Source organism: Prionailurus viverrinus, chromosome D4 (genome assembly GCF_022837055.1).
Source record: "Prionailurus viverrinus isolate Anna chromosome D4, UM_Priviv_1.0, whole genome shotgun sequence".
Taxonomy (NCBI): domain Eukaryota; kingdom Metazoa; phylum Chordata; class Mammalia; order Carnivora; family Felidae; genus Prionailurus; species Prionailurus viverrinus.
In genome coordinates, this window is record NC_062573.1 from 54,088,026 (window position 1) to 54,111,360 (window position 23,335).

Consider the following 23,335-nt stretch of genomic DNA (forward strand, 5'->3'; position numbering starts at 1 on the left):
GCCAAGTTTGACTTAGCATAAGATTAAAAAGTACAACTCAAGCCTTATTGTGCCAAATAACAACAGATTGTTGGGTGCCTGAGCAGTCCAAATACCACCATGAAGAATTTCTACTGATTTACCCAATGGGAATCTTAAAACACATCCCTGTTATCTCTCTTGGTTTCTGTTGTATCAACTCTTTTCTTTCTCAATATTTTATTTAAATTCCATTTAGCTAACATACAGTTTACTGTTAGGTTTAGGTGTAGAATTTAGTGATTCATCACTTACCTACAATACCCGGAGCTCATCACAAGTGCTTATTGTATCAACTTTAAATGCAGCTGTTGGACTAGACGAGCTCTCAGTCCCTACCAGTCCTAAGATTCTGTCCTTTCAGTGAGAACATCTAAGAGGGGCCCCAAGCTCTAGTGACTACATGGATATTAACTACATGAAGAAGCTCCATGTAAGAGAATGTGGAGCAGTGGGATCTGTGGTAATCTGGATATTTGCATGGACTTTCTGAAGTCTTCAAATCTTTAGTTTTTGATTATTTTAAATTACTGTGCTGACTCAATAAAATGTGTCAGTAGCCCCATGGTCCTCCAGCTTTAAACCACTAGCAATATTTGCATCACTCAAACAATCTCAGTTGTATCCATGGTCTACAGTAACCAGCCTCCTTTAAAGTGGAATTTCTCTAGAAATACTACATGTAAAGATACTATAATAATACTCATTGAGCCATTAGATCAGAAGTGCTCCTTGAAAGTAGTTATGAACTGCATGCTGCCAATGTTCCCATTAAAAACTCCCCTAGTAGCCATTGACATGATAGCCCACACTGACTTTTCACCATTTATCATGACGATGGTCTATGATTAAAGCTCCCTGGGCATGAATTGACTCTACTGTGCCTTAACAGCCATGAAGGAGATAGTTAAGTGTTGTATTCATCTGTGATAATAGGATAAAGACCTCTATGTAATATTTTAGGCCACAGAACAACATTATGAAAAAAAAATTATTTTACTTGTTATCTTTCATACAAATTTGAATAGATTTTTTTTACTAGCTTATAGTAAAGAACATGAAAGAAAGACAAGACACATTACCTTCAAACATCTAATTATTTTGGCACAATCACTATGAATTAATGATTACTCAGACTTCTCAAGAGGCATGAAACAAAATTTGCTACTCTGACTCTAACACTGAAACAGAGGTTGAAGACATGGAAGCTGTTTGTACTTATTCTGAGGTCAGAATAGGAGGAAGTAGGTTTAGATTATGGCCCAGTGTTTTTATATCATGTGAGAGTCTTCCTTTATTATAAAGAAAATTGGGCTCAGACATTGGATTTAATGATAGCTGGAGGAAGGGGCCTGAGAAATTAGTAGCAAGAGCACTGTATATTAAAAATAATTATAAATACTTACAGTTTTCACTTTCTGATATGAGACTGTAAAGTTTTACTTGAACTTAAGTAGCCGTGATTTGAGGATGGCATATAGAATGCAGGGAATAAAGTTCTCCTGAAAGTTGGTATCACTCTCAAAGCCATCACATTAGCTGGTGAATCTTTAGACTGATACAGAATAGTATGTATAGATCTTACCAGACAAAGTCTTAGCTAATGACTGTGAAAATTTTGGAAGTCTAATTAAAATTCATATTCTTGGTCCCAGCACCAGAAATGCTGGTTTAGTAGGTCAGCCATGATAACCAGGAATGTCTGTTTTATTTTTTTTTAAGTTTCATTGAGTTGTGATTGACATATAACATTGTACTAATTTGTAGTATACAACATAATGATTTGATATATGTATATATTACAATATGATTACCATAATTAGTTGAGTTAACATCTATCACCTTACATTTTTCTTATAGGAACTTTTAAGATCTACCTTTTAGCAACTTTCAAATATAAAATATTGTTAACTATAGTCATCATGTTGTATATTACACCTCTGGGACCTATTTATAACTAGAAATTTGTAGTTTTTAACCACCTTTAACATTTTCCCCTGTCTCCCACCTGTTCTCTATTTCTTTTTTTTTTTAAATTTTTTTTCAACGTTTATTTATTTTTGGGACAGAGAGAGACAGAGCATGAACGGGGGAGGGGCAGAGAGAGAGGAAGACACAGAATCAGAAACAGGCTCCAGGCTCTGAGCCATCAGCCCAGAGCCCGACGCGGGGCTCGAACTCACAGACCGCGAGATCGTGACCTGGCTGAAGTCGGACGCTTAACCGACTGCGCCACCCAGGCGCCCCTATTTCTATAAATTTGTTTTTTTAAGATTCCACATATAAGTGAGATCATACAGTGCTTATCCTTGTCTTTCTGGCTTATTTCATTTAGTATATTGCCCTCAAGTTCCATCCATGTTGTCACAAATGGCAGAATTTCCTTCTTTCTTTATGACTGAATAATAACCCAGTGCATATACATGCAATGACCTGAGCTGAAGTTGCACGCTTTACCAACTGAGCCACCCACGTGCCCCTGTTCGTTTTTTGATACTTAGTTGTATGAGTTCTTTGTACACTTTGGATAGTGACTCCTTATTAGATATATAATTTGCAAATATTTTCTCCCAGGGAATGTCCATTTTAAAAGAGCACTTCAGGGGACTTTGATGCAGGTGCTCTGAAGACTTCAATTTAAGAAACATTATTGGTTTAGGATAATATATGACAGAGCATCATCCTCCAGCCTTCATTTCACCATCCCCTGAAATGGCAAATAAACCAATGTATAAGATTCATTTGACAGGCATCACAGTCGACATTACCATTATCAATATCATAGACATAAATCCTATTTGTAGTAGACTCATTGTAAGTCACTACAGCTCCTACAGTCTGCTTAAGGGGGGAAAAGAAGACTTAGCTTTATTTATTATAAATTATCTATTTATTATGAATTTATTTTTTAGAAATTGTCTATTATAGAGCCAAATGCTAAAAATGTAGCTATGCTTCAAACACTGTTGTCTCTAACTAAGGTATTTTGGAGATCACCCGACATCCTCTTTGAAATTTTTATATTTGTACTTTTATCTGGACTGACTGCATTCTTCCCATTGCATGTGCCAACTTCTTTTGTTTCTCCCACCCATGTATAGAAAATGTGGCCTTTGATCATATTTTCATTAACAGAGAGTCCCCCCAAAGAGGCAACAATTTTCTTTCCAGTAAATTTCCAAATGTAAGAGAACAAACTCTGAACTCCAACTGACTCATTTTGTTGTGCAGACAAACATGAGGACATAGCTGCTAGCAGTGCACCTATTTAGATCTTGCTTCTTCCTTCAGTTCAAAAAAAGGAAGTTACTATGGAAAGGGGCTTGTGAGCTTGGAGGAGGAACCAGTAATTATCCACCATACTACCACAGGAAAGCACTATGCTAAGTTCTGGGAGGAATGTAGAATTTATAAGAAACCTTTACTTCCAGGAAGTCTAGCAGGCAAAATTAATGTATACATGCAAAAATAATAAAAAGAATACCAAGTTGCTAATTCAAAATACTAATGGAATGCTTTTGGGATTTAGTAAAGATCGGAGTGAGATGAGAAACTGGGCAAGGTATTGAAGAAAAGGTGGTACCAGTAGTGGAGCTAAGAAGAAAAGGAGTGAAGAGTATTTTGTGGTAGGAAGGATCAAAGGCACTTTCAAGGATGCTCTGGACTTTTACATTCAAAGTGTGGACTACAGAATAGCAACAGTAGCATCCCTGGGAGCTTATTAGAAATGCAGATTTTTAGGCAGTATCCGAAACATACTGAATCAGAATCTGCATTTTAACAAGGCATCCTGGTGATAAGTTTGTATAAGTATATTTGGAGGTGGGGGAAGCACTAAGTACACGTGTTATGATGGATCAAATTGTTTCTGGTGGGGAGTTGGGTTAAATGAAGTCAGGCAATGAACAGGGCCAAGAATTGTAATGAGCTTCCATTGCCAGACACCATTGGCAAGGCTGGGGTGGATTGATGGTGGAAAGAATATGGACTTTGGACTCAGACAAATTTGTATTCTGATTTGAACACTTGGTATGACTGTAACCTTGCATAATAATATAACCTTATGAGTTTCTCATGTGTAAAATGTGTTACTATGAGAATTAGAGAATATGTATGCATATTTGTATGAATTTTAAGACATACTTGTAGAGTGTGTGTGTGTGTGTGTGTGTGTGTGTGTGTGTGTAAAATAAGGCGCTCAATAATGGTAGCTGAAAGGTTGCACTAATTTTACGTAGCCAGTGAAAGATTTTATAGTGAAGTAATTGTTTGTATTTATTTATAAATTAATAGTGTTAAGCTCCTATCATACCTACCATCAAGTACTGTACTTTCTCATTGAACAGGCCTGTCAATGCAAAATTATAATAAAATATAATCAGTCCTATGCCCAAAGTTCTTCAAAGTATGATGAAAATACAGAGCACACTTACGTGGTGGTTTCTTAGGAAATTAATCTGTCATCCATGTACATAATGGAAAAAAAAAAGAAAATGGAGACAGGAAGAATAATTAGGGGACTGTATATCAATTCTTACATGTTCAAATTACTTAAGCATGCAAATATCATTGTTAGAAATGGAGATGTTTGGGGAAGCTGGGTGTCTCAGTTTGTTAAGTGTCTGACTTCAGCTTGGGTCATGATCACGTGGTTTGTGGTTGGGCCCGGCATCAGGCTCTGTGCTGACAGTACAGAGCCTGCTTGGGATTCTCTCTCTCCCTCTTTCTCTTCTCCTTCCTGTCTCTGTCTCTGTCACTCTCTTAAAATAAATAAATTAACTTAAAAAAAGAGAGTTGGTTCACTGTTGAGTGGATATATTCACCCCATCCCCACTAGTCAAGACCTCAACACAAAGGCATCCCAGTGGTCACTAGCAAGAAAAGCTACAAAGTCAGAGAAGATGTGAAACCATCTCCCAATTTGGTCTTCAAGTTGCAGTTCCCCATAGAAATAATCCCAATATCCATACTGTACTTCAGGTACATTATAGACTTCATACATGGGTTGAGATAATAACCTCTTTTTAAATATAGTTACAACTGCACAGTTTCTTCCAACTTCCTAACAGCTGACTTACAAATAGATGTAAGTAGTTATCTGCCATCTAGCCTCAAATGAGTGATAACTATCTCTCTCAGTAATGTTATCTTAAACATAGATATTAAAACTACTCTGAAGAGCAGTCTTTTTGTTGGATCAGAGCAGAGTGAGAAACTGTGCTGCTCAGAAGGCCTACCTTTGACCTCTTCTGTTCTCACCATAAAACCCAGTACCAGTGTCTTTGCTACCATCTGTGTATGTATATTATCTTTTATCTCAGCACTCAAGTGTCCTCCACCATTTAGCATCCAGATGGGCTGAGGTTTTCTTCCTGTACTCATGGCAACACTCTCACATTTCCTGTCTATGCAGATGATAATAAGCCTCTTATCTGAAACATTCCAGATATTGGTGTCCTGTCTTTCTGTTTTAGTAACAGCATGTATGTGGCACCTTTGTCTAGAAGGCTAAATTTTTCACAATACGCTAGTGGGACAGGTAACAGAAAAAGATAGAATATTTCCTTCATGAATAAGGAAATATATCAAGACAGTGCCAAGACATATAGAGATATCTAAAAATGCTGCTTATATCATATTTTTACGTGCTTAGAGCTGAACCTCTGTAGTTGAACCCTTTCATCTCAGGGATAAAGAACAAAGTTGAGAAAGGAGTGACATGCCTAGAACGTGGCTGAACCAGGTCACAAATTTATTCCTTCTTTTTTCTTTTTAAAGTTTATGTATTTACTTTGAGAGAGAGCAAAATTGTGAGTCAGGGAGGGATAGAGAGAGAGAATCCCAAGCAGACCCCCTACTGTCAGCACAGAGCCCAATGTGGGGCTCGAACTTAGGAACTATGAGATCACGACCTGAGCCAAAACCGAGAGATGGGTGCTTAACTAGTAGGCCATCCAGGTGTCCCAAATTTATTCCTTCTTATTGTTAAAAGGACGCTGTGCCTCAACCTATCTGCTCTAGAGACCTAAATATTTTACTGTTTTCTTCTTACTATGGCCTGATTTATAGAGCCCAGAAACCTAAGTCCCCAACTAGATCAGTATTTATACTAAAAATTTCCATGAAAATATCATGGTTGCCAATTTGTGCTGCATGACTATCCCTGGGAAAACCCAGTGGTTTTCCCGACATGCTTCCTATGACATTTATTTTCTCCATAGATAGTTTCTTCATTCCCAGAGGTAAATATTACATTTATTTGTAAAAGGACAAAACTGTCATCAAAGCAATAGCCACAAAAGAAAATATTTCTATTTTCCCAAGGAATAGGCTCTTGGTATATTTGGCCATATGTGCCAGAGTGCATCTGTCGGCCTAAAGCATTCATTACTAAATGTTTCATAAATCTCCAAGCATTCATAATGTAAAACCACTTGTCAGTTCTGCTTTCAATTAGTTTATAATTTATCTGTAAACTCATGAGGATGGACATGCATTGGAGCATTACACAGATACAAATAAGAAACCAGACACACACAGATGATTTTTTTTTCCAGCTTTGAAGGTACTGAATTTTTTCAAAGTGGCTCCTCCGACTTACTTTTCTGAAGGAAGAAAGTAGTAGATGACAGAGATCTGTTTTCATCTCTCTCTCTCTCTCTCTCTCTCTTATTTTTTTTAGTTCATTTATTTATTTTGAGAAAGAGGGAAAGTGGGGTAGGGGCAGAGAGAGAGAGTCTGAATCCCAAGCAAGTTCCGCACTGTCAGCACAGAGCCCGATGCAGGGCTTGAACCCATGCATGAACCGTGAGATCATGACCTGAGCCGAAATCAAGAGTTGAACACTTAACCGACTGAACCACCCAGGAGCCCCCTTATTTTCATCTCTTAGGCAAAGTTGAAGAGTGGAATAGACCAAGCAAAAGCCTTAATTTTTAAATATTGATACGTGAGCCACATGAGATAATAGTTTGTTTGTTTTTAATTTTGAGCAAATATGGTAGCTTGTGTGATGTAATGAGAAAAATAAATGATTTCATAAAATGAAAAGTAGTAAGAACTACTACTTTTAAAAACTACTACGTTTTTTATACTGGGCTGGGTAAACCAGCTTCCTTCATGGGGGATGAATGGCTAAGTTTACTATTCCAAACCACAATCTCCTGATATTCTAGGATCAGGGGCTTGGGTGAGGAAGCCGTTACCTACATCCTTGAGTATGCAGCTGTTTTACTGCCTGGGGCCAAACCCCTCTGCCTGCCATTCAGGGCCCTATGACCAATTGACCTCAATGACCAATTGAGCTAATAGTGAGAATAGGGTGGCACAGTGGCTAAGGACATAGGCACTGGATTCCAGCTGCCTAAGTTTGGCTGCTGGATCAAGCTGTATGACCTTATGTGAATAACTGAGCCTCTGTTTTACTTGTTTCGTGTCTGCAAAGGAACTAATCATAACACCTCATATGTAATTAAAAATAAATGGATACATATCAAATGCTTAGCAGAATCCCTGATAAAAGTGCTTAGTAGTCTCAGTAGCTATTATTTCATTAAATACAGGCCCATCACTTGTAAGATGCACATCAATTTCAGAGATGTTAAAATGTGAAAAATAATGTATGTATTAGACTCAGTGAAAACCTGGCCTCTTCCCATCCCTTTCATCGGTCAAATCCATAGTACTTGGTTGAATTCAATAAAATAAACAATACTAAAGGAAGAAAAAAGAAAATTTGCTAATTTGGTGCACTGTAATTGGCACTTACTATGTTGCCTTTTCTTTTATTCTGATCATTCTTGGTATTGGAATAGAAGCTTCTCCTGGTCAGGTGTTAGGCCTTCCTTGTGTGCTGCTGGCCACCTGGTGGCAAGCCCACCACTGGGCATGCAGCAGATAATTAACCAAAGTGTGTGTCTGGATCGATTTCTAACTAAATTTACAGTTCACAGAAGCTCTTTGTTGTGATCAAAATTGCTAGTACCAACAACAGGAGTGAATAGAACAAAGAATGTCTCTCTGTAAAAAGAGCTGCTTTTCTCAGTTGACATCCCCACCTGATTTATCAGCAGTGAAGCCTTATTTTCAGAACTTTTCTCTCAGAAAATAGACTGTTATTATCTTTAGACAGTACAGAAGTGAATACATTTTAGTACAGACCCCTCAGATTTAACCCAAAAGTACCTACTGATTAAACTCCCAGTACAGTTTTTATAGTCAGGATGGGCCTCCCAGTTGGCAATCCGAGAAGATGGAGGGGGGCCGGGGTTGGATCATAGCTAAGAACCAGCATCACCGAGTAAGATATAAAAGTACAGAGAGTCTCTTCCCAGCTGGCTGCCATTCTGCACCTTGTAAACAAATCTGGTAGGACACAAAGAAACAGCAGCTCCCCTCAGAAGAAACACATCCAAAACCAGGGTGTGTCTATGTGTTTATAGCCTTTTAATCTTTTTGAACTTGTGTAGTTGTTAGAACTCAAACTTCAAGCAAATTCTCAAGTTTCGAAACTTATTTGTATTTGAACTTTTAAAATGTTCCTGTTCCCACTATCTTTTTTTAACCTCAAATATTTTTTTTTTTCCCTTACTCACCTTAAACTCCATATGGTTTATCCTTGATCCTTTTATTTATTTTTTTCTTCTGGGAGTCATACTCATCTCGGGGGAATGTCCTATAACTCCTGTTTTGTTTCTCAATCCCTGTTCTCATACAAGTTCACCATAACTAATTGGCCCTTGACCATTACTGGACATTGTCCAAATTGTCTTTCCACCTGCTCCCATGTGGAGCCCAAACCTCTCAGGAAACAATTAATCCTGAAGTGTTTCTAGTTCCAAAACAAGCTTTCAACTTCAAAGAAACTATAGCAAGAGAAAAAAAAAAGGCCCATTTTCTGAGTTTTGTTTTGATTTTAAAATGAAGTTGGGGTTTTAGGGCCAGAATGATGTCCATGTGGAGGGGAACAGTATCAGATGCTGGGGAGAATGTCAGAAGTCAAGAAAACCGGGGCTCATATTTGGACTCTGCCAATTAGTCACTATGCTGTTTGACCCTGAACCAGCTACTTCACCTCTTGTAGCCTTGGTTCTCTCTCACTTAAGATGAGAATATTAGCATCTACTCATAAGGTTGTTATGCAGATGAATATATTTCAGGCACCTGACCTCTTTGCCTTTCTGTACAAAACAGGCACACAGGAAACACATGTGGCCCTCAGTATTGTGAACTTTACACTTGTGACCTACCAATTAGTCATCTAATAACACTACATTTTTTCCATAAGTTGTTTTATTTGCATAACATCCCGTTCTCCTTTTTCCAAAAATGGGTTCTATGAAAGCAATTAGAAGGTGAGCAGTAATGAAAATGGAAGATGGTTATGATGTCTGCAAAGTTCTTTTCGTATTTTGTATGTAATGGAATTTATGGATATTAAATCCACACTAAGTACCCAGTAAGACTCATTTTCACTGAAGAGTAGAACCTGCCTCAGGTCTTTGCTGTGAATCTGAATGCCCCTTGACAAGCTGTTTAACTCCCCTGATTTCAGTTTCCTTATTTATAAGAGAATCAGTTAGTTGGAATGCCTTCATCTGTTTGATGAACACTTACTAGAAAGTAAAAAAAAAAAAAAAAAAAAAAAGGTCAAGAAGTAAGTTTTTCCCTGGATAAGTCCATAGTTTTCTAAGACATAGTGGATGATGGTTGGAAGAGGAGGTTTAAGAAGGAGCAGTACCTAGGAGAGGCTTCTCAGAGAGCATGTGAGTTGGAATCACTAAAGTTTGCTAGGACCAAAAGACCCCAGTGTGAGGGAGATTGACACACAAAGGCATGGAGATGAAAAGGGGCATGGCTTGTTCAGGGGACCCCAATGTGTTCTGTGCCTGTCACTGCAATGTCTGGGTCATGCTGCTCAGAGGTGAGGTGAGAAAGGTGATTACATTCTTAAAAGGCTGGGACACCAACACTGAAGGGTCTGCACTAAGTGATCTCAAAAGTACTCTCAAATCATGGAAATGATTTCCTGTTTCTACTCCTAAAGCCGTAAGTACTCCCAGGGATCAAATGAATGCATCTGTTTGTATGTCACTTCTGAGTACAGCTTCGGGGAGAATTTTAATAATGCTGCTAAAAGGGATTAGGGCAAGGAGAGCCTATCGCTGACCAACAGAATAAGAATGTCTTTACTTGTTTATGTATTTGGTGTTTAGATGTAATAAAAGTAGTGGGAATATCATTTGCCATGATTTGTCTACTGTGACTAAATAGTTTGTCATTCTACATGAAAAGTAATTGTTGGGCATGCCACCATGTTGGGGAGAACAAAGAGGACAAAAGGGACAGTTGTAAGCATTAAGACAGTACATGAACCTGTGGATTTAGCAATTCCTTGGGAATCTGTCATCACAGATACAGCACTTGGAGTATTTGGCTTTAAAAAGTTTAGGCATATGGTATAATCAGAACTGTGTTATTTCTCACTTACCAAGTAAGTTTCCTTAATGGTGGGCATTCATCTTTCATCCAAACTCCAGTCAGAGGCTCATGGAGATTCTTGATTTCATTCACTCCTCCTCCCCTCATCCACTCCCCCTCATCTCTTCTTTCCTCCCCCCCATCCCCACTCATCCCCATCCTCTCCTCCATCCCCTCAATCTCCTTTATCCTCTCCCCCTTATCTCTCTCTTCCCCTCTTCACCCCATGTTCCCTTTCCTCATCCCTCTCCTCCACTCCTGCCTGCAAAATATCCCTTCATACCTTCTTCTTTAGTATTAAACTATGTAACATTTAGTATTAAATCTTAATTAAATTAAGTTTTAATTTAATTAATTAAATTAAAGGTGGTAATATTGCCTAGCTTTTCTGTAGTGCTTCACAGTCTAGAATCAGCTTTATAGAGACAATAATGATAACACATGTGTTTAGCACTTAATATGTGCCAGGCAGTCTTCACAACATGTTACATATACTAACTCATTCAGTCCTGCCAAGTAGGTGCTATTAGTACCCCCATGTTATAAAAGAAGGGACTAAACCGAAAGAGAGAAGCTAGGTAATTTGTCAAAGGTCAAAAGGTCATGCAGCTAGTAGGTGGCAGAATTGGGATATGAACTCACATGGCTTGGTGTCAGAGTCATGTTCTGACCACTATAAATAGTTCCCTGTGATGGTTCCTTCCACAATTGTTTTCATTATGGTTTTTTTTTTTTTATGAAATTTATTGACAAATTGGTTTCCATACAACACCCAGTGCTCATCCCAAAAGGTGCCCTCCTCAATACCCATCACCCACCCTCCCCTCCCTCCCACCCCCCATCAACCCTCAGTTTGTTCTCAGTTTTTAACAGTCTCTTATGCTTTGGCTCTCTCCCATTCTAACCTCTTTTTTTTTTTTTTCCTTCCCCTCCCCCATGGGTTCCTGTTCAGTTTCTCAGGGTCCACATAAGAGTGAAACCATATGGTATCTGTCTTTCTCTGTATGGCTTATTTCACTTAGCATCACACTCTCCAGTTCCATCCACGTTGCTACAAAAGGCCATATTTCATTTTTTCTCATTGCCACGTAATATTCCATTGTGTATATAAACCACAATTTCTTTATCCATTCATCAGTTGATGGACATTTAGGCTCTTTCCATAATTTGGCTATTGTCGAGAGTGCTGCTATGAACATTGGGGTACAAGTGGCCCTATGCATCAGTGCTCCTGTATCCCTTGGATAAATTCCTAGCAGTGCTATTGCTGGGTCATAGGGTAGGTCTATTTTTAATTTTCTGAGGAACCTCCACACTGCTTTCCAGAGCGGCTGCACCAATTTGCATTCCCACCAACAGTGCAAGAGGGTTCCCATTTCTCCACATCCTCTCCAGCATCTATAGTCTCCTGATTTGTTCATTTTGGCCACTCTGACTGGCGTGAGGTGATACCTGAGTGTGGTTTTGATTTGTATTTCTCTGATAAGGAGTGACGCTGAACATCTTTTCATGTGCCTGTTGGCCATCCGGATGTCTTCTTTAGAGAAGTGTCTATTCATGTTTTCTGCCCATTTCTTCACTGGGTTATTTGTTTTTCGGGTGTGGAGTTTGGTGAGCTCTTTATAGATTTTGGATACTAGCCCTTTGTCCGATATGTCATTTGCGAATATCTTTTCCCATTCCGTTGGTTGCCTTTTAGTTTTGTTGGTTGTTTCCTTTGCTGTGCAGAAGCTTTTTATCTTCATAAGGTCCCAGGAATTCACTTTTGCTTTTAATTCCCTTGCCTTTGGGGATGTGTCCAGTAAGAGATTGCTACGGCTGAGGTCAGAGAGGTCTTTTCCTGCTTTCTCCTCTAAGGTTTTGATGGTTTCCTGTCTCACATTCAGGTACTTTATCCATTTTGAGTTTATTTTTGTGAATGGTGTGAGAAATTGGTCTAGTTTCAACCTTCTGCATGTTTCTGTCCGGTTCTCCCAGCACCATTTGTTAAAGAGGCTGTCTTTTTTCCATTGGATGTTCTTTCCTGCTTTGTCAAAGATGAGTTGGCCATATGTTTGTGGGTCTAGTTCTGGGGTTTCTATTCTATTCCATTGGTCTATGTGTCTGTTTTGGTGCCAATACCATGCTGTCTTGATGATGACAGCTTTGTAGTAGAGGCTAAAGTCTGGGATTGTGATGCCTCCTGCTTTGGTCTTCTTCTTCAAAATTCCTTTGGCTATTCGGGGCCTTTTGTGGTTCCATATGAATTTTAGGATTGCTTGTTCTAGTTTCGAGAAGAATGCTGGTGCAATTTTGATTGGGATTGCATTGAATGTGTAGGTAGCTTTGGGTAGTATTGACATTTTGACAATATTTATTTTTCCAATCCATGAGCAGGGAATGTCTTTCCATTTCTTTAAATCTTCTTCAATTTCCTTCATAAGCTTTCTATAGTTTTCAGCATACATATCCTTTACATCTTTGGTTAGATTTATTCCTAGGTATTTTATGCTTCTTGGTGCAATTGTGAATGGGATCAGTTTCTTTATTTGTCTTTCTGTTGCTTCATTGTTAGTGTATAAGAATGCAACTGATTTCTGTACATTGATTTTGTATCCTGCAACTTTGCTGAATTCCTGTATCAGTTCTAGCAGACTTTTGGTGGAGTCTATCGGATTTTCCATGTATAATATCATGTCATCTGCAAAAAGCGAAAGCTTGACTTCATCTTTGCCAATTTGGATGCCTTTGATTTCCTTTTGTTGTCTGATTGCTGATGCTAGAACTTCCAGCACTATGTTAAACAGCAGCGGTGAGAGTGGGCATCCTTGTCATGTTCCTGATCTCAGGGAAAAAGCTCTCAGTTTTTCCCCGTTGAGGATGATGTTAGCTGTGGGCTTTTCATAAATGGCTTTTATGATCCTTAAGTATGTTCCTTCTATCCCAACTTTCTCAAGGGTTTTTATTAAGAAAGGGTGCTGGATTTTGTCGAAGGCCTTTTCTGCATCGATTGACAGGATCATATGGTTCTTCTTTTTTTTTTTGTTAATGTGATGTATCACGTTGATTGATTTGCGAATGTTGAACCAGCCCTGCATCCCAGGAATGAATCCCACTTGATCATGGTGAATAATTCTTTTTATATGCTGTTGAAATCGATTTGCTAGTATCTTATTGAGAATTTTTGCATCCATATTCATCAGGGATATTGGCCTGTAGTTCTCTTTTTTTACTGGGTCTCTGTCTGGTTTAGGAATCAAAGTAATACTGGCTGCATAGAATGAGTCTGGAAGTTTTCCTTCCCTTTCTATTTCTTGGAATAGCTTGAGAAGGATAGGTATTATCTCTGCTTTAAACGTCTGGTAGAACTCCCCTGGGAAGCCATCTGGTCCTGGACTCTTATTTGTTGGGAGATTTTTGATAACCGATTCAATTTCTTCGCTGGTTATGGGTCTGTTCAAGCTTTCTATTTCCTCCTGATTGAGTTTTGGAAGTGTGTGGGTGTTCAGGAATTTGTCCATTTCTTCCAGGTTGTCCAATTTGTTGGCATATAATTTTTCATAGTATTCCCTGATAATTGTTTGTATCTCTGAGGTATTGGTTGTAATAATTCCATTTTCATTCATGATTTTATCTATTTGGGTCATCTCCCTTTTCTTTTTCAGAAGCCTGGCTAGAGGTTTGTCAATTTTGTTTATTTTTTCAAAAAACCAACTCTTGGTTTCGTTGATCTGCTCTACAGTTTTTTTAGTTTCTATATTGTTTATTTCTGCTCTGATCTTTATTATTTCTCTTCTTCTGCTGGGCTTAGGCTGCCTTTGCTGTTCTGCTTCTAGTTCCTTTAGGTGTGCTGTTAGATTTTGTATTTGGGATTTTTCTTGTTTCTTGAGATAGGCCTGGATTGCAATGTATTTTCCTCTCAGGACTGCCTTTGCTGCGTCCCAAAGCGTTTGGATTGTTGTATTTTCATTTTCGTTTGTTTCCATATATTTTTTAATTTCTTCTCTAATTGTCTGGTTGACCCACTCATTCGTTAGTAGGGTGTTCTTTAACCTCCATGCTTTTGGAGGTTTTCCAGACTTTTTTCTGTGGTTGATTTCAAGCTTCATAGCATTGTGGTCTGAAAGTAAGCATGGTATAATTTCAATTCTTGTAAACTGATGAAGGGCTGTTTTGTGACCCAGTATATGATCTATCTTGGAGAATGTTCCATGTGCACTCGAGAAGAAAGTATATTCTGTTGCTTTGGGATGCAGAGTTCTAAATATATCTGTCAAGTCCATCTGATCCAATGTCTCATTCAGGGCCCTTGTTTCTTTATTGACCGTGTGTCTAGATGATCTATCCATTTCTGTAAGTGGTGTATTAAAGTCCCCTGCAATTACCACATTCTTATCAATAAGGTTGCTTGTGTTTATGAGTAATTGTTTTATATATTTGGGGGCTCCGGTATTCGGTGCATAGATATTTATAATTGTTAGCTCTTCCTGGTGGATAGACCCTGTAACTATTATATAATGTCCTTCTTCATCTCTTGTTACAGCCTTTAATTTAAAGTCTAGTTTGTCTGATATAAGTATGGCTACTCCAGCTTTCTTTTGGCTTCCAGTCGCATGATAAATAGTTTTCCATCCCCTCACTCTCAATCTAAAGGTGTCCTCAGGTCTAAAATGAGTCTCTTGTAGACAGCAAATAGATGGGTCTTGTTTTTTTATCCATTCTGATACCCTATGTCTTTTGGTTGGCGCATTTAATCCATTTACATTCAGTGTTATTATAGAAAGATACGGGTTTAGAGTCATTGTGATGTCTGTATGTTTTATGCTTGTAGTGATGTCTCTGGGACTTTGTCTCACAGGGTCCCCCTTAGGATCTCTTGTAGGGCTGGTTTAGTGGTGACAAATTCCTTCAGTTTTTGTTTGTTTGGGAAGACCTTTATCTCTCCTTCTATTCTAAATGACAGACTTGCTGGATAGAGGATTCTTGGCTGCATATTTTTTCTGTCTAGCACCCTGAAAATCCCGTGCCAATTCTTTCTGGCCTGCCAAGTTTCAAAAGAGAGATCAGTCACGAGTCTTATAGGTCTCCCTTTATATGTGAGGGCACGTTTACCCCTTGCTGCTTTCAGAATTTTCTCTTTATCCTTGTATTTTGCCAGTTTCACTATGATATGTCGTGCAGAAGATCAATTCAAGTTACGTCTGAAGGGAGTTCTCTGTGCCTCTTGGATTTCAATGCCTTTTTCCTTCCCCAGTTCAGGGAAGTTCTCAGCTATTATTTCTTCAAGTACCCCTTCAGCCCCTTTCCCTCTCTCTTCCTCCTCTGGGATACCAATTATGCGTATATTATTTCTTTTTAGTGTATCACTTAGTTCTCTAATTTTCCCCTCATACTCCTGGATTTTTTTATCTCTCTTTTTCTCAGCTTCCTCTTTTTCCATAACTTTATCTTCTAGTTCACCTATTCTCTCCTCTGCCTCTTCAAGCCGAGCTGTCGTCGTTTCCATTTTGTTTTGCATTTCATTTAAAGCGTTTTTCAGCTCCTCGTGACTGTTCCTTAGTCCCTTGATCTCTGTAGCAAGAGATTCTCTGCTGTCCTGTATACTGTTTTCAAGCCCAGCGATTAATTTTATGACTATTATTCTAAATTCACTTTCTGTTATGTTATTTAAGTCCTTTTTGATCAGCTCATTAGCTGTTGTTATTTCCTGGAGATTCTTCTGAGGGGAATTCTTCCGCTTGGTCATTTTGGATAGTCCCTGGCGTGGTGAGGACCTGCAGGGCACTTCCCCTGTGCTGTGGTGTATAACTGGAGTTGGTGGGCAGGGCCGCAATCGGACCTGATGTCTGCCCCCAGCCCACCGCTGGGGCCACAGTCAGACTGGTGTGTGCCTTCTCTTCCCCTCTCCTAGGGGTGGGATTCACTGTGGGGTGGGGTGGCTCATCTGGGCTACTTGCACCCTGCCAGGCTTGTGATGCTGGGGATCTGGCGTATTAGCTGGGGTGGGTAGACAAGGTGCTCGGGGGCAGGAGGGGCAGGCTTAGATCGCTTCTCCTTAGGTGATCCACTTCAGGAGGGGCCCTGTGGCAGCGGGAGGGAGTCAGATCCGCTGCCGGAGGTTTGGCTCCGCAGAAGCGCAGAGTTGGGTGTTTGAGCCGAGCGAGCAAGTTCCCTGGCAGGAACCGGTTCCCTTTGGGATTTTGGCTGGGGGATGGGCGGGGGAGATGGCGCTGGCGAGCGCCTTTGTTCCCCACCAAACTGAGCTCTGTCGTCCGGGGGCTCAGCAGCTCTCCCTCCCTTTGTCCTCCAGCCTTCCCGCTTTCTGAGCAGAGCTGTTAACTTATGACCTCCCAGACGCTAAGTCGCGCTTGTTGTGGGAACACAGTCCGTCAGGCCCCTCCGCTTTTGCAAGCCAGACTCGGGGGCTCTGCTTGGCCGGCGAGCCGCCCCTCCGCCCCGGCTCCCTCCCGCCAGTCCGTGGAGCGCGCACCGCCTCGCCACCCTTCCTACCCTCTTCCGTGGGCCTCTCGTCTGCATTTGGCTCCGGCGACTCCGTTCTGCTAATCCTCTGGCGGTTTTCTGGGTTATTTAGGCAGGTGTAGATGGAATCTAAGTGATCAGTAGGACGTGCGGTGAGCCCAGCGTCCTCCTAGGCCACCATCTTGCCGCAACTCCCCCTTCATTATGGTCTTAAAATAAAACACATTTTATGTGATAATCTATTAAGTAGTTGTGTAATATTCATGAGTATTTTCTGATTCCAAATAAGATGTGTTGATTCAAATTTCTGATTGATATAATTATATTTTATTTTTGTTTTTCAAAATCATGGACATTCTTTAAAACAACAAAAAAGGACTTGGTTTCTTTTGGGTAAGAGCTTTTATAACCAGCCTTCCCCTTCATGTTCTTGTTTATTTATTTATTTTTTATTTAGCAAGTTTAAAGATGATGAAAGATTACAGTTTTTCCCTGAAAACAAATAAACTAGCACTGCACTCTAACCTTGTTGAACATAGACATATGTGATTAGTTGGAATAGAAATCCTCAATCCACCAGCCTGACTCAACGAATTTTCTTATTAAAGGTGACTTCATGTGTTTTCTGATCTTGACCAATTTCCTAGGAAAATGAGCTGGAGAGAAAGCAGAAGAAGAGGTTGGAAGGATTGAAAGGTCTAAAGACTCAGTCTTAACTCTCAGAGAGAATAATCGGTATTGACTTATTCTTGTCTTTTAAACTGTAGACCAGAGTCTACCTACTTGTTTAAAATTAAATATTGGGGCTCCTGGGTGGCTCAGTTGGTTGAGTGTCTTGCCTCTTGGTTTCAGCTCAGGTCATGGTCCCAGGGTTGTGGAATTGAGTCCCTTGTCGGGCTGTATGCTGAGTGTAGAGCCTGCTTAAAATTCTATCTCCCTCTCCCCCTCTGCCCCTCTCCCCTACTTGTGTGTGATATCTCTCTCTCTCTCTCTCTCTCTCTCTCTCTCTCAAATAAATAAATTAAATTAAATTGGAGATTAAAAGAAGCAAAACATGCTGGCATATCACTGGCATATCTCTGCATATCACTAGATTCCAACTTTATTTTGATAAGACCCATGATGAAGGGAAAACTTGTTCACTACAATACATTAAGCTTCATAAATATATTAAAATGATATAAAGTGACATTTTGCCTTAAGATTTTTAAGGCATTCTTTCATCTATGCAAAGTCCTATTTTAAGTTTCCACAACTTAATTTCATATAAAAGCTGCTAAGTGTTTTTAAAAGATAGAAGCTATTACTTCCCAATCAGAAGTTTGCCGTATTTCAAGTTGGCAGGAATATACAAACTTTTTGCCTATATACATTTACTTCCATTAGTTTCAGGGCCCATTGTAGTTGTTTTGTTTGTTTTAGCTCAAGCTTTTATTTCTGTGAAATTGAACAGTATATGAAGTGGCATATAATTTAATGAGCTGGATTGATGAGGCAGAAGTTTAGCATCAGATGGGTGATTGCACTAGGTAGGTAACCTTTGTAGATTCTCTCTCTCTCTCTCTCTCTCTCTCTCTCTCTCTTTCTCTCTTTAACCCTGGGATTCTGGTTCTCTGATTATTATAAAACACAGTTAAAAGTAGATGTTATAAAGATGAGGTTCTGGTGCCAGGTTTCCATTTTTGTTTTCTCATTGTGGTGATGCCTCTATCCCTTCCTTGAAAGCTTAACTCCAATCTCTTCTATTGGTGTTCTATAACTTGGGAGTGCAGACATGGCTGAAGTGATTGAGAAACCATAATTAGGATGGTTAATGAACAGTGAAATGCTACCTCCCTTTGTATTAACAGCAGTTAGGGTGCTGCATTAGCAAAGGTAGGAGAACTCAGTCTCGTCCCCCCCCCCATGGTAATTAATTGACCTCCTTGTCATCAGCTGAGACATGAGGAGAATAAAAATTTTCAGCCTAAATATTGGAGTTGGTGGGTGTTGCTGTGCAACTGGGCATTGATTTCCTTTTTTGTTCCTTTTCTATTCCTTCCGTATTGATCCTCCCTGTCACAGCTCAAGGATTCTCCCATTATCTTACAAAAGAAAAAAAAAAAGCTGTCCTAAAGTTTCAGAGGTTTAAATTCTGTGTCATAAAGTTTCCACTGTGGAGTTATATTTGAAGATTTCTAAAATCTTTGAATCTAGTCCAGCCCTGTTGTTTCACTGAAGAAAATACATTTTCTGGGAAGTTGACCGATGTGGTTGAAGTCATTCAGCCAGTTTTTGTATCTAACATTATGCAAAAGCTGATGGGTTTTTTTAGGTGGACTTGCTAGACGAAAACAAACTGATGAATAAAGGGGAAGGTTTTCTGAAACCAAAACTGTAGTCATCCATGTCAAAATTAGGTTAACTTGAAACATCGAAGAAGTTTTGCTTTCTATATGAGAACCCAAATAGGTAGCTATCCATGATTGTGATAGAGGTAATTTTTATTTATTGACAGGAATAGTGATTCCTGGCAAAAAAATAAATGTATTTGATATATTTCCATGTGTTTTTCCTGATCATTTATTAAGATACAATTAATGGGTTATGAATTTCACCATTTAAAAGTGTACAATTCAGTGGATATACTTTAGATATGAATATTAAATAGGCATATTATAAAGACTCAAGAAGACCACTAGGCTTTTTTCTCCTACAAAGATTTACCTTTCTTTTATTTGCAAGAAGACTCAAGAAGACCACTAGGCTTTTTTCTCCTGACAAAGATTTACCTTTCTTTTATTCGCATTGTTTTTAAACCACTGATGGAGGGAACTAGTGATACTGGGGCATTGTTTGAAATTGGTTATGTCACAGTCTGGGGGTAGCTAGAGCATGGAAGGCCAATGTTACAGGTGAGACAAGTGCCTGTCACTATGGGGAAGATTTGATTTGCTGTTTGCTGCACTTGAGTCGCTGGTACTACCAAGGATTGCAGTCTTCATTTTACTTATGAGTCTCCCACTATAATAATCCAGGTTTATTCAGGGCAAGGAATGGATTATTTTTATTGGGATATCCTTGTGACTAGCAAGCTAAATATTTCTCAAATAAATGGATGAATAACATTCAAAAATGAAGCAGGAAACTGGTTTGCTCTTTGTATCTCCCTCTTCCCAAGCATAACATCATATCGAGATGGACACCATTTATCAACCCATGAATAAAGATGCTTCAATATGTTATAATGTTACTGTACTGCAGCAGAGGTCCTGTGGGGACAGTCCTCAGGACAGGGAAGCAGCAACTTGATGGGCAATGGTTCTCTAGGTGGGGAATCCACCTTTGACTTTCCTTGGTAGGCCTCCCTGGGACAGTGTATTAGGACAGAGCAGAAGATCAAGCTTCCTGCTAAAGATTCTGTGCACAGATAAGGAAGCCCTTCATTGCCCTGCCTGAAAGGAAGCAGCAGAAGAATGCTGATTGCAGAACTCACTTTTCTATGCTCAGAGTCTATGAAGAAAAATGATCTGGAGTATTCATGTCTCAGGGCCAACTCTAAGGGGAAGAAAAATCACCTTTCCTCAAAGCTAAAAATCTAGCAAGTTTCACACACACACACACACACACACACACACACAAAATGCTAGTAGTTTCAGTATTTATCTCCCTGCTGCAGTTTTATCATTAAAATATTTGCATGAAAAGAACATCTTTGTTTCCTCAAGATTTCAGCTGCTCTTGCTACTCATTTGCTCTTGAAAAGGGATATAATCTTTTTGTTTTTGATCTGTAATCATTTTACAGCAACCAATTGTAAAGGATTATAATTTTCATTAGAGAATAAACAAATGAACTCTGTGAGGCAAAGCTGCTCATTTCTTCCAAATATCACTGAGCAGAATGGAGGGCCAATTATAAAACTACTAGCTACTTCTAAAAAAATTTTCCAAAAACATGAATGTCCACTTCTTTAGAGGTCTCTTCTTTCCCAGCTTTGTATTCTGTCCATCTCATGCAATAACCCTTTAGTGAGTTCTTACTATAGACCAGGTACTTTACTAGGCTCTGGGGGGGGGACAAAGATGAAGAATGCATAATCCTTGCTCTTGAATTCTGAGCCTAAAAGTTCCTTCAGTTTTTAGGTAAACATTAGGCCAAAGCTGCACTAAATGGATTTTGTTGGCATTCCCATATTATGCAGCTATAAGTTTTACTCCAGTATAATGCAAGTTGGATTTTGGTCTGTACTTGTTACATCTGCCATGTTGAGATTTTTTTGCTTTCTAATATCCAGTATATTCAGTGATTTAGAAATCCAGTTAGAGTGCTAGCAGTTATCTAAAATCTGTTCTTCAAAGTCTAAATTTACTAGTTTCTTAGACAGAAAAAGAAATCCTTAAAACTTGTAGCACTTTGGACTCATTTTAGAGAAAATTTCTATTTTTCTTTCTCATATTCTGTTACTTGAGTTAAGATTAAGGAACATTTGTTCTTTATTATGTTTCTGTGGCCAAACGTCTGAATGTTTCTCTAGGCTATGGGAGCAGTTATCAAGCATAGCATTTTGTGTTATGATATCAAGCAAAATTTTCTAACTGGATGTAGTCTGTACATTCAGAAAGAAATATGAGATGCTTAAATATCATAGAGATCTCCCGCTCTCTCTGTTCTTCCCTTATTACGAATCATTGGTTAAGGTAACCTATTTGTATTTTACTATTTATATTGATAAAAGAGGTTTGTCTGTTAGAACACTTTTTTATATTTGTTACTTTACCCATATTGCTATTTATATGTTTGTCCTCTTTTTATTTTGTTTGCTGTCGTGTTGAATTATCAAAGGAATGGGGTGCCTGGATGGCTCAGTTGCTTGAACATCTGATTCTTGATTTTGGCTCAGGTCAGGATCCCAGGGTCATGGAATCGAGTCCCATGTCAGGCTCCACGCTGAACATGTAGCCTACTTGAGATTCTCTCTCTCTCTCTCTCTCTCTCTCTCTCTCTCTCTCTCTGTCTCTCTCACTCCCTTTGCCCCTCTCCCCCACTCACCTGCTCTCTCTCTCTCTAAAATAAAAATAATAATAATAAAATTTAAGAAAGTATACTCTCAAATTGGAATAAATAAGACTTATGCTGCATAAAGCAGAGCTATAATCTAATAATTATTCTTTTTTAAATAATTATTCTTAATAAACAAAAGGTATTTTAAATGAACTCAAATTTAATTATATTTCTTTTCCAGAATAAAATTCCACTTACTTTTATTGAATAGCTTTATTGATAATATTTTCAATTTTGAACAAAGAGAGACATTTTTACATAATACTATTTGTAAATAAACATAAACATACTACTTGTAAATAAACAAAAATAGGGTATGCCAATTCAAATTTTTCCAACATTGGCTCTGGGAAAGGATATTTTTATACCTCCAACATACTCTAGGCTATATTCAATTTGTGCAACCTCAACAAACTATGGCTTAGCCAGTGGGTTATTTTCAGTAGTCTTGATGATCAATACAGATTTCAGTAAAGACAATGAATTTACAGCAGTCAGCGTTATTGAGGAAGATAATCTGAAGAATGCATCAGTCTATTGCCATCAGGTTTAAAATTTTGTATATATTTTAAGACTCAACTAAATCAGGGAATGAAAGTATAATTATAAAAGAAATGAGTTTCCCAATTTCAAAAGACATTCATGGGAAATGAGACAAAACTCTGAAATTGTTAAAATAACATCTATAGGTTTTATTTGCACCTGGACTGGGCTAGCCATTTATAGACTACAAAGATATAGTAGACTGTATTTTGTTCAGGAATTTAAAATAGAGTTGAGAAGTTAAGGAATTACCAGATGAAAAGTTTATGATGATTTTAAGCAGTTTTAAAAGAATAAATGTTATAAGTTTAAACCTAACTCTGAAATAGATAGTCCACACTGTGATAACATGGTGGTAGGTACCTACGAAAGCAAGTGGCAGAGGTCTCTAGGTACAAGTGGATTAGGACCATGGAATTTAAACCTTGAAAGAAAGGTAGGATTCAGAAAAACAGAAAGGATAACAACGTTCTTTCCAGACTAGCAATATTCCAGTGTGAAAAAGTCAAACTTGAAAACCGCTGACATGGGCAGACTAAAAGGGAACAAAGGGCTGGAATTTAGGAATATCCACTAAGACTGACTGCTGCCAGTTCAACTTCTATATTGAAGTAGTATGCACACTTAAGAACATAATATGGCAATCCCTGACTTTAAATAACTTTAAGTCAGTACAGGAAACAAGACAATGTAAACAAATATGGGGCAAATGTAGAAATGCTCTGGGCATTCAAAACCTAATCACCCAAAGCATTCAATATGTTATTTCAAAGAGAACTCCAGTGAGTCTTTC

The 23,335-nt window shown here is 38.7% G+C and overlaps 1 protein-coding gene across 13 annotated transcripts in view; it reads left to right on the forward strand.

Moving 5' to 3' along the window:
- PTPRD (protein tyrosine phosphatase receptor type D) overlaps window positions 1-23,335 on the forward strand; it is a 534,534-nt gene that overhangs the window by 414,776 nt on the left and 96,423 nt on the right. The window lies entirely within an intron of this gene.